This window comes from Phyllobates terribilis, unplaced genomic scaffold (assembly GCF_046119375.1).
Source record: "Phyllobates terribilis strain yellow unplaced genomic scaffold, ASM4611937v1 Scaffold_13__5_contigs__length_258822181, whole genome shotgun sequence".
In the NCBI taxonomy this organism is placed as follows: Eukaryota; Metazoa; Chordata; class Amphibia; order Anura; family Dendrobatidae; genus Phyllobates; species Phyllobates terribilis.
The window spans coordinates 148,077,004-148,090,430 of record NW_027362773.1 but is presented as its reverse complement, the minus strand read 5'-3'; positions in this window follow the sequence as shown (position 1 = coordinate 148,090,430).

The window sequence follows — 13,427 nt, the reverse complement described above, 5'->3', positions numbered from 1 at the left end:
TCGCCCGATGAGTCCTTCATATTTAGTCGTTTTCAGCCAATTTTCTGAATTATTGAAAATTTCACTTTTTTGTGAAAATATCCACTAAATGAGGGAATAATATGTGTGAGGGTACCCCAGGAGAGTTCCAAATGTGTGTGGGTAGAATATATATCCCACGGGGGTAAAATTGAAAAAAGTTGAAAAAATTTTTTTTTGGACTTAATCATTTTTTCAGCGTTTATCAGACTTTCAGATAGGGGAAATATCAGTGAGCATTGCGATTTCAGTTCCAGAGCGATTCCCCCGATGAGTCCTTCATATTTAGTCGTTTTCAGTCAATTTTCTGAATTATTGAAAATTTCACTTTTTTGTGAAAATATCCACTAAATGAGGAAATAATATGTGTGAGGGTACCACAGGAGAGTTCCAAATGTGTGTGGGTAGAATATATATCCCACGGGGGTAAAATTGAAAAAAGGTGAAAAAAAAATTTTTTTAGACTTAATCATTTTTTCAGCGTTTATCAGACTTTCAGATAGGGGAAATGTCAGTGAGCGTTCCGATTTCAGTTCCAGCGCGATTCACCCGATGAGTCCTTCATATTCAGTCGTTTTCAGCCAATTTTCTGAATTTTTGAAAATTTCACTTTTTTTGTGAAAATATCCACTAAATGAGGGAATAATATGTGTGAGGGTACCCCAGGAGAGTTCCAAATGTGTGTGGGTAGAATATATATCCCACGGGGGTAAAATTGAAAAAAGGTGAAACATTTTTTTTTTTAGACTTAGTCATTTTTTCAGCGTTTATCAGACTTTCAGATAGGGGAAATGTCAGTGAGCGTTCCAATTTCAGTTCCAGAGTGATTCGCCCGATGAGTCCTTCATATTTAGTCATTTTCAGCCAATTTTCTGAATTTTTGAAAATGTCACTTTTTTGTGAAAATATCCACTAAATGAGGGAATAATATGTGTGAGGGTACCCCAGGAGAGTTCCAAATGTGTGTGGGTAGAATATATATCCCACGGGGGTAAAATTGAAAAAAGTTGAAAAAATTTTTTTTTGGACTTAATCATTTTTTCAGCGTTTATCAGACTTTCAGATAGGGGAAATATCAGTGAGCATTCCGATTTCAGTTCCAGAGCGATTCTCCCGATGAGTCCTTCATATTTAGTCGTTTTCAGACAATTTTCTGAATTATTGAAAATTTCACTTTTTTGTGAAAATATCCACTAAAAGAGGAAATAATATGTGTGAGGGTACCCCAGGAGAGTTCCAAATGTGTGTGGGTAGAATATATATCCCACGGGGGTAAAATTGAAAAAAGGTGAAAACATTTTTTTTTTTTACTTAGTCATTTTTTCAGCGTTTATCAGACTTTCAGATAGGGGAAATGTCAGTGAGCGTTCCGATTTCAGTTCCAGCGCGATTCACCCGATGAGTCCTTCATATTCAGTCGTTTTCAGCCAATTTTCTGAATTTTTGAAAATTTCACTTTTTTTGTGAAAATATCCACTAAATGAGGGAATAATATGTGTGAGGGTACCCCAGGAGAGTTCCAAATGTGTGTGGGTAGAATATATATCCCACGGGGGTAAAATTGAAAAAAGGTGAAAAATTATTTTTTTTGGACTTAGTCATTTTTTCAGCGTTTATCAGACTTTCAGATAGGGGAAATGTCAGTTAGCGTTCCAATTTCAGTTCCAGAGTGATTCGCCCGATGAGTCCTTCATATTTAGTCGTTTTCAGCCAATTTTCTGAATTTTTGAAAATTTCACTTTTTTGTGAAAATATCCACTAAATGAGGGAATAATATGTGTGAGGGCACCCCAGGAGAGTTAAAATGTGTGTGGGTAGAATATATATCCCACGGGGGTAAAATTGAAAAAAGGTGAAAACATTTTTGTTTTTTACTTAGTCATTTTTTCAGCGTTTATCAGACTTTCAGATAGGGGAAATGTCAGTGAGCGTTCCGATTTCAGTTCCAGCGCGATTCGCCCGATGAGTCCTTCATATTCAGTCGTTTTCAGCCAATTTTCTGAATTTTTGAAAATTTCACTTTTTTGTGAAAATATCCACTAAATGAGGGAATAATATGTGTGAGGGTACCCCAGGAGAGTTCCAAATGTGTGTGGGTAGAATATATATCCCACGGGGGTAAAATTGAAAAAAGGTGAAAAATTATTTTTTTTGGACTTAGTCATTTTTTCAGCGTTTATCAGACTTTCAGATAGGGGAAATGTCAGTTAGCGTTCCAATTTCAGTTCCAGAGTGATTCGCCCGATGAGTCCTTCATATTTAGTCATTTTCAGCCAATTTTCTGAATTTTTGAAAATTTCACTTTTTTGTGTAAATATCCACTAAATGAGGGAATAATATGTGTGAGGGTACCCCAGGAGAGTTCCAAATGTGTGAGGGTAGAATATATATCCCACAGGGGTAAAATTGAAAAAAGGTGAAAATATTTTTTTTTGGACTTATTCATTTTTTCAGCGTTTATCAGACATTCAGATAGGGGAAATGTCTGTGAGCATTCCGATTTCAGTTCCAGAGCGATTCGCCCAATGAGTCCTTCATATTTAGTCGTTTTCAGCCAATTTTCTGAATTATTGAAAATTTCACTTTTTTGTGAAAATATCCACTAAATGAGGGAATAATATGTGTGAGGGTACCCCAGGAGAGTTCCAAATGTGTGTGGGTAGAATATATATCCCACGGGGGTAAAATTGAAAAAAGGTGAAAACATTTTTTTTTTGGACTTAGTCATTTTTCCGGCGTTTATCAGACTTTCAGATAGGGGAAATGTCAGTGAGTGTTCCGATTTCAGTTCCAGAGCGATTCGCTCGATGAGTCCTTCATATTTAGTCGTTTTCAGCCAATTTTCTGAATTTTTGAAAATTTCACTTTTTTGTGAAAATATCCACTAAATGAGGGAATAATATGTGTGAGGGTACCCCAGGAGAGTTCCAAATGTGTGTGGGTAGAATATATATCCCACGGGGGTAAAATTGAAAAAAGTTGAAAAAATTTTTTTTTGGACTTAATCATTTTTTCAGCGTTTATCAGACTTTCAGATAGGGGAAATGTCAGTGAGAGTTCCGATTTCAGTTCCAGAGCGATTCGCCCAATGAGTCCTTCATATTTAGTCGTTTTCAGCCAATTTTCTGAATTTTTGAAAATTTCACTTTTTTGTGAAAATATCCACTAAATGAGGGAATAATATGTGTGAGGGTACCCCAGGAGAGTTCCAAATGTGTGTGGGTAGAATATATATCCCACGGGGGTAAAATTGAAAAAAGGTGAAAACATTTTTTTTTTTTACTTAGTCATTTTTTCAGCGTTTATCAGACTTTCAGATAGGGGAAATGTCAGTGAGCGTTCCGATTTCAGTTCCAGCGCGATTCACCCGATGAGTCCTTCATATTCAGTCGTTTTCAGCCAATTTTCTGAATTTTTGAAAATTTCACTTTTTTTGTGAAAATATCCACTAAATGAGGGAATAATATGTGTGAGGGTACCCCAGGAGAGTTCCAAATGTGTGTGGGTAGAATATATATCCCACGGGGGTAAAATTGAAAAAAGGTGAAACATTTTTTTTTTTAGACTTAGTCATTTTTTCAGCGTTTATCAGACTTTCAGATAGGGGAAATGTCAGTGAGCGTTCCAATTTCAGTTCCAGAGTGATTCGCCCGATGAGTCCTTCATATTTAGTCATTTTCAGCCAATTTTCTGAATTTTTCAAAATGTCACTTTTTTGTGAAAATATCCACTAAATGAGGGAATAATATGTGTGAGGGTACCCCAGGAGAGTTCCAAATGTGTGTGGGTAGAATATATATCCCACAGGGGTAAAATTGAAAAAAGGTGAAAATATTTTTTTTTGGACTTATTCATTTTTTCAGCGTTTATCAGACATTCAGATAGGGGAAATGTCTGTGAGCATTCCGATTTCAGTTCCAGAGCGATTCGCCCAATGAGTCCTTCATATTTAGTCGTTTTCAGCCAATTTTCTGAATTATTGAAAATTTCACTTTTTTGTGAAAATATCCACTAAATGAGGGAATAATATGTGTGAGGGTACCCCAGGAGAGTTCCAAATGTGTGTGGGTAGAATATATATCCCACGGGGGTAAAATTGAAAAAAGGTGAAAACATTTTTTTTTTGGACTTAGTCATTTTTCCGGCGTTTATCAGACTTTCAGATAGGGGAAATGTCAGTGAGTGTTCCGATTTCAGTTCCAGAGCGATTCGCTCGATGAGTCCTTCATATTTAGTCGTTTTCAGCCAATTTTCTGAATTTTTGAAAATTTCACTTTTTTGTGAAAATATCCACTAAATGAGGGAATAATATGTGTGAGGGTACCCCAGGAGAGTTCCAAATGTGTGTGGGTAGAATATATATCCCACGGGGGTAAAATTGAAAAAAGTTGAAAAAATTTTTTTTTGGACTTAATCATTTTTTCAGCGTTTATCAGACTTTCAGATAGGGGAAATGTCAGTGAGAGTTCCGATTTCAGTTCCAGAGCGATTCGCCCAATGAGTCCTTCATATTTAGTCGTTTTCAGCCAATTTTCTGAATTTTTGAAAATTTCACTTTTTTGTGAAAATATCCACTAAATGAGGGAATAATATGTGTGAGGGTACCCCAGGAGAGTTCCAAATGTGTGTGGGTAGAATATATATCCCACGGGGGTAAAATTGAAAAAAGGTGAAAACATTTTTTTTTTTTACTTAGTCATTTTTTCAGCGTTTATCAGACTTTCAGATAGGGGAAATGTCAGTGAGCGTTCCGATTTCAGTTCCAGCGCGATTCACCCGATGAGTCCTTCATATTCAGTCGTTTTCAGCCAATTTTCTGAATTTTTGAAAATTTCACTTTTTTGTGAAAATATCCACTAAATGAGGGAATAATATGTGTGAGGGTACCCCAGGAGAGTTCCAAATGTGTGTGGGTAGAATATATATCCCACGGGGGTAAAATTGAAAAAAGTTGAAAAAATTTTTTTTTGGACTTAATCATTTTTTCAGCGTTTATCAGACTTTCAGATAGGGGAAATATCAGTGAGCATTCCGATTTCATTTCCAGAGCGATTCGCCCGATGAGTCCTTCATATTTAGTCGTTTTCAGCCAATTTTCTGAATTATTGAAAATTTCACTTTTTTGTGAAAATATCCACTAAATGAGGGAATAATATGTGTGAGGGTACCCCAGGAGAGTTCCAAATGTGTGTGGGTAGAATATATATCCCACGGGGGTAAAATTGAAAAAAGTTGAAAAAATTTTTTTTTGGACTTAATCATTTTTTCAGCGTTTATCAGACTTTCAGATAGGGGAAATGTCAGTGAGCGTTCCGATTTCAGTTCCAGAGCGATTCGCCTGATGAATTCTTCATATTTAGTCGTTTTCAGCCAATTTTCTGAATTTTTGGAAAATTTCACTTTTTTTGTGAAAATATCCACTAAATGAGGGAATAATATGTGTGAGGGTACCCCAGGAGAGTTCCAAATGTGTGTGGGTAGAATATATATCCCACGGGGGTAAAATTGAAAAAAGGTGAAAATATTTTTTTTGAACTTATTCATTTTTTCAGCGTTTATCAGACTTTCAGATAGGGGAAATGTCAGTGAGCGTTCCGATTTCAGTTCCAGAGCGATCCGCCCGATGAGTCCTTCATATTTAGTCGTTTTCAGCCAATTTTCTGAATTTTTGAAAATTTCACTTTTTTGTGAAAATATCCACTAAATGAGGGAATAATATGTGTGAGGGTACCCCAGGAGAGTTCCAAATGTGTGTGGGTAGAATATATATCCCACGGGGGTAAAATTGAAAAAAGGTGAAAACATTTTTTTTTTTTACTTAGTCATTTTTTCAGCGTTTATCAGACTTTCAGATAGGGGAAATGTCAGTGAGCGTTCCGATTTCAGTTCCAGCGCGATTCACCCGATGAGTCCTTCATATTCAGTCGTTTTCAGCCAATTTTCTGAATTTTTGAAAATTTCACTTTTTTTGTGAAAATATCCACTAAATGAGGGAATAATATGTGTGAGGGTACCCCAGGAGAGTTCTAAATGTGTGTGGGTAGAATATATATCCCACGGGGGTAAAATTGAAAAAAGGTGAAACATTTTTTTTTTTAGACTTAGTCATTTTTTCAGCGTTTATCAGACTTTCAGATAGGGGAAATGTCAGTGAGCGTTCCAATTTCAGTTCCAGAGTGATTCGCCCGATGAGTCCTTCATATTTAGTCATTTTCAGCCAATTTTCTGAATTTTTGAAAATGTCACTTTTTTGTGAAAATAGCCACTAAATGAGGGAATAATATGTGTGAGGGTACCCCAGGAGAGTTCCAAATGTGTGTGGGTAGAATATATATCCCACGGGGGTAAAATTGAAAAAAGTTGAAAAAATTTTTTTTTGGACTTAATCATTTTTTCAGCGTTTATCAGACTTTCAGATAGGGGAAATATCAGTGAGCATTCCGATTTCAGTTCCAGAGCGATTCACCCGATGAGTCCTTCATATTTAGTCGTTTTCAGCCAATTTTCTGAATTTTTGAAAATTTCACTTTTTTGTGAAAATATCCACTAAATGAGGGAATAATATGTGTGAGGGTACCCCAGGAGAGTTCCAAATGTGTGTGGGTAGAATATATATCCCACGGGGGTAAAATTGAAAAAAGGTGAAAACATTTTTTTTTTTTACTTAGTCATTTTTTCAGCGTTTATCAGACTTTCAGATAGGGGAAATGTCAGTGAGCGTTCCAATTTCAGTTCCAGAGTGATTCGCCCGATGAGTCCTTCATATTTAGTCATTTTCAGCCAATTTTCTGAATTTTTGAAAATGTCACTTTTTTGTGAAAATATCCACTAAATGAGGGAATAATATGTGTGAGGGTACCCCAGGAGAGTTCCAAATGTGTGTGGGTAGAATATATATCCCACGGGGGTAAAATTGAAAAAAGGTGAAAAAATTTTTTTTTGGGACTTAGTCATTTTTTCAGCGTTTATCAGACTTTCAGATAGGGGAAATGTCAGTGAGCGTTCCGATTTCAGTTCCAGAGCGATTCGCCTGATGAATTCTTCATATTTAGTCGTTTTCAGCCAATTTTCTGAATTTTTGGAAAATTTCACTTTTTTTGTGAAAATATCCACTAAATGAGGGAATAATATGTGTGAGGGTACCCCAGGAGAGTTCCAAATGTGTGTGGGTAGAATATATATCCCACGGGGGTAAAATTGAAAAAAGGTGAAAATATTTTTTTTGGACTTAATCATTTTTTCAGCGTTTATCAGACTTTCAGATAGGGGAAATATCAGTGAGCATTCCGATTTCAGTTCCAGAGCGATTCGCCCGATGAGTCCTTCATATTTAGTCGTTTTCAGCCAATTTTCTGAATTATTGAAAATTTCACTTTTTTGTGAAAATATCCACTAAATGAGGAAATAATATGTGTGAGGGTACCCCAGGAGAGTTCCAAATGTGTGTGGGTAGAATATATATCCCATGGGGGTAAAATTGAAAAAAGGTGAAAACATTTTTTTTTTGGACTTAGTCATTTTTCCGGCGTTTATCAGACTTTCAGATAGGGGAAATGTCAGTGAGCATTCCGATTTCAGTTCCAGAGCGATTCTCCTGATGAGTTCTTCATATTTAGTCGTTTTCAGTAAATTTTCTGAATTTTTGAAAATGTCACTTTTTTGTGAAAATATCCACTAAATGAGGGAATAATATGTGTGAGGGTACCCCAGGAGAGTTCCAAATGTGTGTGGGTAGAATATATATCCCACGGGGGTAAAATTGAAAAAAGGTGAAAAAATTTTTTTTGGACTTAGTCATTTTTTCAGCGTTTATCAGACTTTCAGATAGGGGAAATATCAGTGAGCGTTCCGATTTCAGTTCCAGAGCGATTCGCCCGATGAACCCTTCATATTTAGTCGTTTTCAGCCAATTTTCAGAATTTTTGAAAATTTCACTTTTTTGTGAAAATATCCACTAAATGAGGGAATAATATGTGTGAGGGTACCCCAGGACAGTTCCAAATGTGTGTGGGTAGAATATATATCCCACGGGGGTAAAATTGAAAAAAGGTGAAAACATTTTTTTTTTTCACTTAGTCATTTTTTCAGCGTTTATCAGACTTTCAGATAGGGGAAATGTCAGTGAGCGTTCCGATTTCAGTTCCAGCGCGATTCACCCGATGAGTCCTTCATATTCAGTCGTTTTCAGCCAATTTTCTGAATTTTTGAAAATTTCACTTTTTTTGTGAAAATATCCACTAAATGAGGGAATAATATGTGTGAGGGTACCCCAGGAGAGTTCCAAATGTGTGTGGGTAGAATATATATCCCACAGGGGTAAAATTGAAAAAAGGTGAAACATTTTTTTTTTTAGACTTAGTCATTTTTTCAGCGTTTATCAGACTTTCAGATAGGGGAAATGTCAGTGAGCGTTCCAATTTCAGTTCCAGAGTGATTCGCCCGATGAGTCCTTCATATTTAGTCATTTTCAGCCAATTTTCTGAATTTTTCAAAATGTCACTTTTTTGTGAAAATATCCACTAAATGAGGGAATAATATGTGTGAGGGTACCCCAGGAGAGTTCCAAATGTGTGTGGGTAGAATATATATCCCACGGGGGTAAAATTGAAAAAAGGTGAAAAAAATTTTTTTTGGGACTTAGTCATTTTTTCAGCGTTTATCAGACTTTCAGATAGGGGAAATATCAGTGAGCATTCCGATTTCATTTCCAGAGCGATTCGCCCGATGAGTCCTTCATATTTAGTCGTTTTCAGCCAATTTTCTGAATTATTGAAAATTTCACTTTTTTGTGAAAATATCCACTAAATGAGGGAATAATATGTGTGAGGGTACCCCAGGAGAGTTCCAAATGTGTGTGGGTAGAATATATATCCCACGGGGGTAAAATTGAAAAAAGTTGAAAAAATTTTTTTTTGGACTTAATCATTTTTTCAGCGTTTATCAGACTTTCAGATAGGGGAAATGTCAGTGAGCGTTCCGATTTCAGTTCCAGAGCGATTCGCCTGATGAATTCTTCATATTTAGTCGTTTTCAGCCAATTTTCTGAATTTTTGGAAAATTTCACTTTTTTTGTGAAAATATCCACTAAATGAGGGAATAATATGTGTGAGGGTACCCCAGGAGAGTTCCAAATGTGTGTGGGTAGAATATATATCCCACGGGGGTAAAATTGAAAAAAGGTGAAAATATTTTTTTTGGACTTATTCATTTTTTCAGCGTTTATCAGACATTCAGATAGGGGAAATGTCTGTGAGCATTCCGATTTCAGTTCCAGAGCGATTCGCCCAATGAGTCCTTCATATTTAGTCGTTTTCAGCCAATTTTCAGAATTTTTGAAAATTTCACTTTTTTGTGAAAATATCCACTAAATGAGGGAATAATATGTGTGAGGGTACCCCAGGAGAGTTCCAAATGTGAGTGGGTGGAATATATATCCCACGGGGGTAAAATTGAAAAAAGTTGAAAAAATTTTTTTTTGGTCTTAATCATTTTTTCAGCGTTTATCAGACTTTCAGATAGGGGAAATATCAGTGAGCATTCCGATTTCAGTTCCAGAGCGATTCGCCCGATGAGTCCTTCATATTTAGTCGTTTTCAGCCAATTTTCTGAATTATTGAAAATTTCACTTTTTTGTGAAAATATCCACTAAATGAGGAAATAATATGTGTGAGGGTACCCCAGGAGAGTTCCAAATGTGTGTGGGTAGAATATATATCCCACGGGGGTAAAATTGAAAAAAGGTGAAAACATTTTTTTTTTGGACTTAGTCATTTTTCCGGCGTTTATCAGACTTTCAGATAGGGGAAATGTCAGTGAGCATTCCGATTTCAGTTCCAGAGCGATTCTCCTGATGAGTTCTTCATATTTAGTCGTTTTCAGTAAATTTTCTGAATTTTTGAAAATGTCACTTTTTTGTGAAAATATCCACTAAATGAGGGAATAATATGTGTGAGGGTACCCCAGGAGAGTTCCAAATGTGTGTGGGTAGAATATATATCCCACGGGGGTAAAATTGAAAAAAGTTGAAAAATTTTTTTTGGGACTTAATCATTTTTTCAGCGTTTATCAGACTTTCAGATAGGGGAAATGTCAGTGAGAGTTCCGATTTCAGTTCCAGAGCGATTCGCCCAATGAGTCCTTCATATTTAGTCGTTTTCAGCCAATTTTCTGAATTTTTGAAAATTTCACTTTTTTGTGAAAATATCCACTAAATGAGGGAATAATATGTGTGAGGGTACCCCAGGAGAGTTCCAAATGTGTGTGGGTAGAATATATATCCCACGGGGGTAAAATTGAAAAAAGGTGAAAACATTTTTTTTTTTTACTTAGTCATTTTTTCAGCGTTTATCAGACTTTCAGATAGGGGAAATGTCAGTGAGCGTTCCAATTTCAGTTCCAGAGTGATTCGCCCGATGAGTCCTTCATATTTAGTCATTTTCAGCCAATTTTCTGAATTTTTGAAAATGTCACTTTTTTGTGAAAATATCCACTAAATGAGGGAATAATATGTGTGAGGGTACCCCAGGAGAGTTCCAAATGTGTGTGGGTAGAATATATATCCCACGGGGGTAAAATTGAAAAAAGGTGAAAAAAAAATTTTTTTAGACTTAATCATTTTTTCAGCGTTTATCAGACTTTAAGATAGGGGAAATATCAGTGAGCATTCCGATTTCAGTTCCAGAGCGATTCGCCCGATGAGTCCTTCATATTTAGTCGTTTTCAGCCAATTTTCTGAATTATTGAAAATTTCACTTTTTTGTGAAAATATCCACTAAATGAGGGAATAATATGTGTGAGGGTACCCCAGGAGAGTTCCAAATGTGTGTGGGTAGAATATATATCCCACGGGGGTAAAATTGAAAAAAGGTGAAAAAATTTTTTTTTGGACTTAATCATTTTTTCAGCGTTTATCAGACTTTCAGATAGGGGAAATATCAGTGAGCATTGCGATTTCAGTTCCAGAGCGATTCCCCCGATGAGTCCTTCATATTTAGTCGTTTTCAGTCAATTTTCTGAATTATTGAAAATTTCACTTTTTTGTGAAAATATCCACTAAATGAGAAAATAATATGTGTGAGGGTACCACAGGAGAGTTCCAAATGTGTGTGGGTAGAATATATATCCCACGGGGGTAAAATTGAAAAAAGGTGAAAACATTTTTTTTTTGGACTTAGTCATTTTTTCAGCGTTTATCAGACTTTCAGATAGGGGAAATGTCAGTGAGCGTTCCGATTTCAGTTCCAGAGCGATCCGCCCGATGAGTCCTTCATATTTAGTCGTTTTCAGCCAATTTTCTGAATTTTTGAAAATTTCACTTTTTTGTGAAAATATCCACTAAATGAGGGAATAATATGTGTGAGGGTACCCCAGGAGAGTTCCAAATGTGTGTGGGTAGAACATATATCCCACGGGGGTAAAATTGAAAAAAGGTGAAAACATTTTTTTTTTTTACTTAGTCATTTTTTCAGCGTTTATCAGACTTTCAGATAGGGGAAATGTCAGTGAGCGTTCGGATTTCAGTTCCAGCGCGATTCACCCGATGAGTCCTTCATATTCAGTCGTTTTCAGCCAATTTTCTGAATTTTTGAAAATTTCACTTTTTTTGTGAAAATATCCACTAAATGAGGGAATAATATGTGTGAGGGTACCCCAGGAGAGTTCCAAATGTGTGTGGGTAGAATATATATCCCACGGGGGTAAAATTGAAAAAAGGTGAAAAAATTTTTTTTGGACTTAGTCATTTTTTCAGCGTTTATCAGACTTTCAGATAGGGGAAATATCAGTGAGCGTTCCGATTTCAGTTCCAGAGCGATTCGCCCGATGAACCCTTCATATTTAGTCGTTTTCAGCCAATTTTCAGAATTTTTGAAAATTTCACTTTTTTGTGAAAATATCCACTAAATGAGGGAATAATATGTGTGAGGGTACCCCAGGAGAGTTCCAAATGTGTGTGGGTAGAATATATATCCCACGGGGGTAAAATTGAAAAAAGGTGAAAACATTTTTTTTTTTTACTTAGTCATTTTTTCAGCGTTTATCAGACTTTCAGATAGGGGAAATGTCAGTGAGCGTTCCGATTTCAGTTCCAGCGCGATTCACCCGATGAGTCCTTCATATTCAGTCGTTTTCAGCCAATTTTCTGAATTTTTGAAAATTTCACTTTTTTTGTGAAAATATCCACTAAATGAGGGAATAATATGTGTGAGGGTACCCCAGGAGAGTTCCAAATGTGTGTGGGTAGAATATATATCCCACGGGGGTAAAATTGAAAAAAGGTGAAAAAAAAATTTTTTTAGACTTAATCATTTTTTCAGCGTTTATCAGACTTTCAGATAGGGGAAATATCAGTGAGCATTCCGATTTCAGTTCCAGAGCGATTCGCCCGATGAGTCCTTCATATTTAGTCGTTTTCAGCCAATTTTCTGAATTATTGAAAATTTCACTTTTTTGTGAAAATATCCACTAAATGAGGGAATAATATGTGTGAGAGTACCCCAGGAGAGTTCCAAATGTGTGTGGGTAGAATATATATCCCACGGGGGTAAAATTGAAAAAAGTTGAAAAATTTTTTTTTGGACTTAATCATTTTTTCAGCGTTTATCAGACTTTCAGATAGGGGAAATGTCAGTGAGAGTTCCGATTTCAGTTCCAGAGCGATTCGCCCAATGAGTCCTTCATATTTAATCGTTTTCAGCCAATTTTCTGAATTTTTGAAAATTTCACTTTTTTGTGAAAATATCCACTAAATGAGGGAATAATATGTGTGAGGGTACCCCAGGAGAGTTCCAAATGTGTGTGGGTAGAATATATATCCCACGGGGGTAAAATTGAAAAAAGGTGAAAACATTTTTTTTTTTTACTTAGTCATTTTTTCAGCGTTTATCAGACTTTCAGATAGGGGAAATGTCAGTGAGCGTTCCAATTTCAGTTCCAGAGTGATTCGCCCGATGAGTCCTTCATATTTAGTCATTTTCAGCCAATTTTCTGAATTTTTGAAAATGTCACTTTTTTGTGAAAATATCCACTAAATGAGGGAATAATATGTGTGAGGGTACCCCAGGAGAGTTCCAAATGTGTGTGGGTAGAATATATATCCCACGGGGGTAAAATTGAAAAAAGGTGAAAAAAAAATTTTTTTAGACTTAATCATTTTTTCAGCGTTTATCAGACTTTCAGATAGGGGAAATGTCAGTGAGCGTTCCGATTTCAGTTCCAGCGCGATTCACCCGATGAGTCCTTCATATTCAGTCGTTTTCAGCCAATTTTCTGAATTTTTGAAAATTTCACTTTTTTTGTGAAAATATCCACTAAATGAGGGAATAATATGTGTGAGGGTACCCCAGGAGAGTTCCAAATGTGTGTGGGTAGAATATATATCCCACGGGGGTAAAATTGAAAAAAGGTGAAAC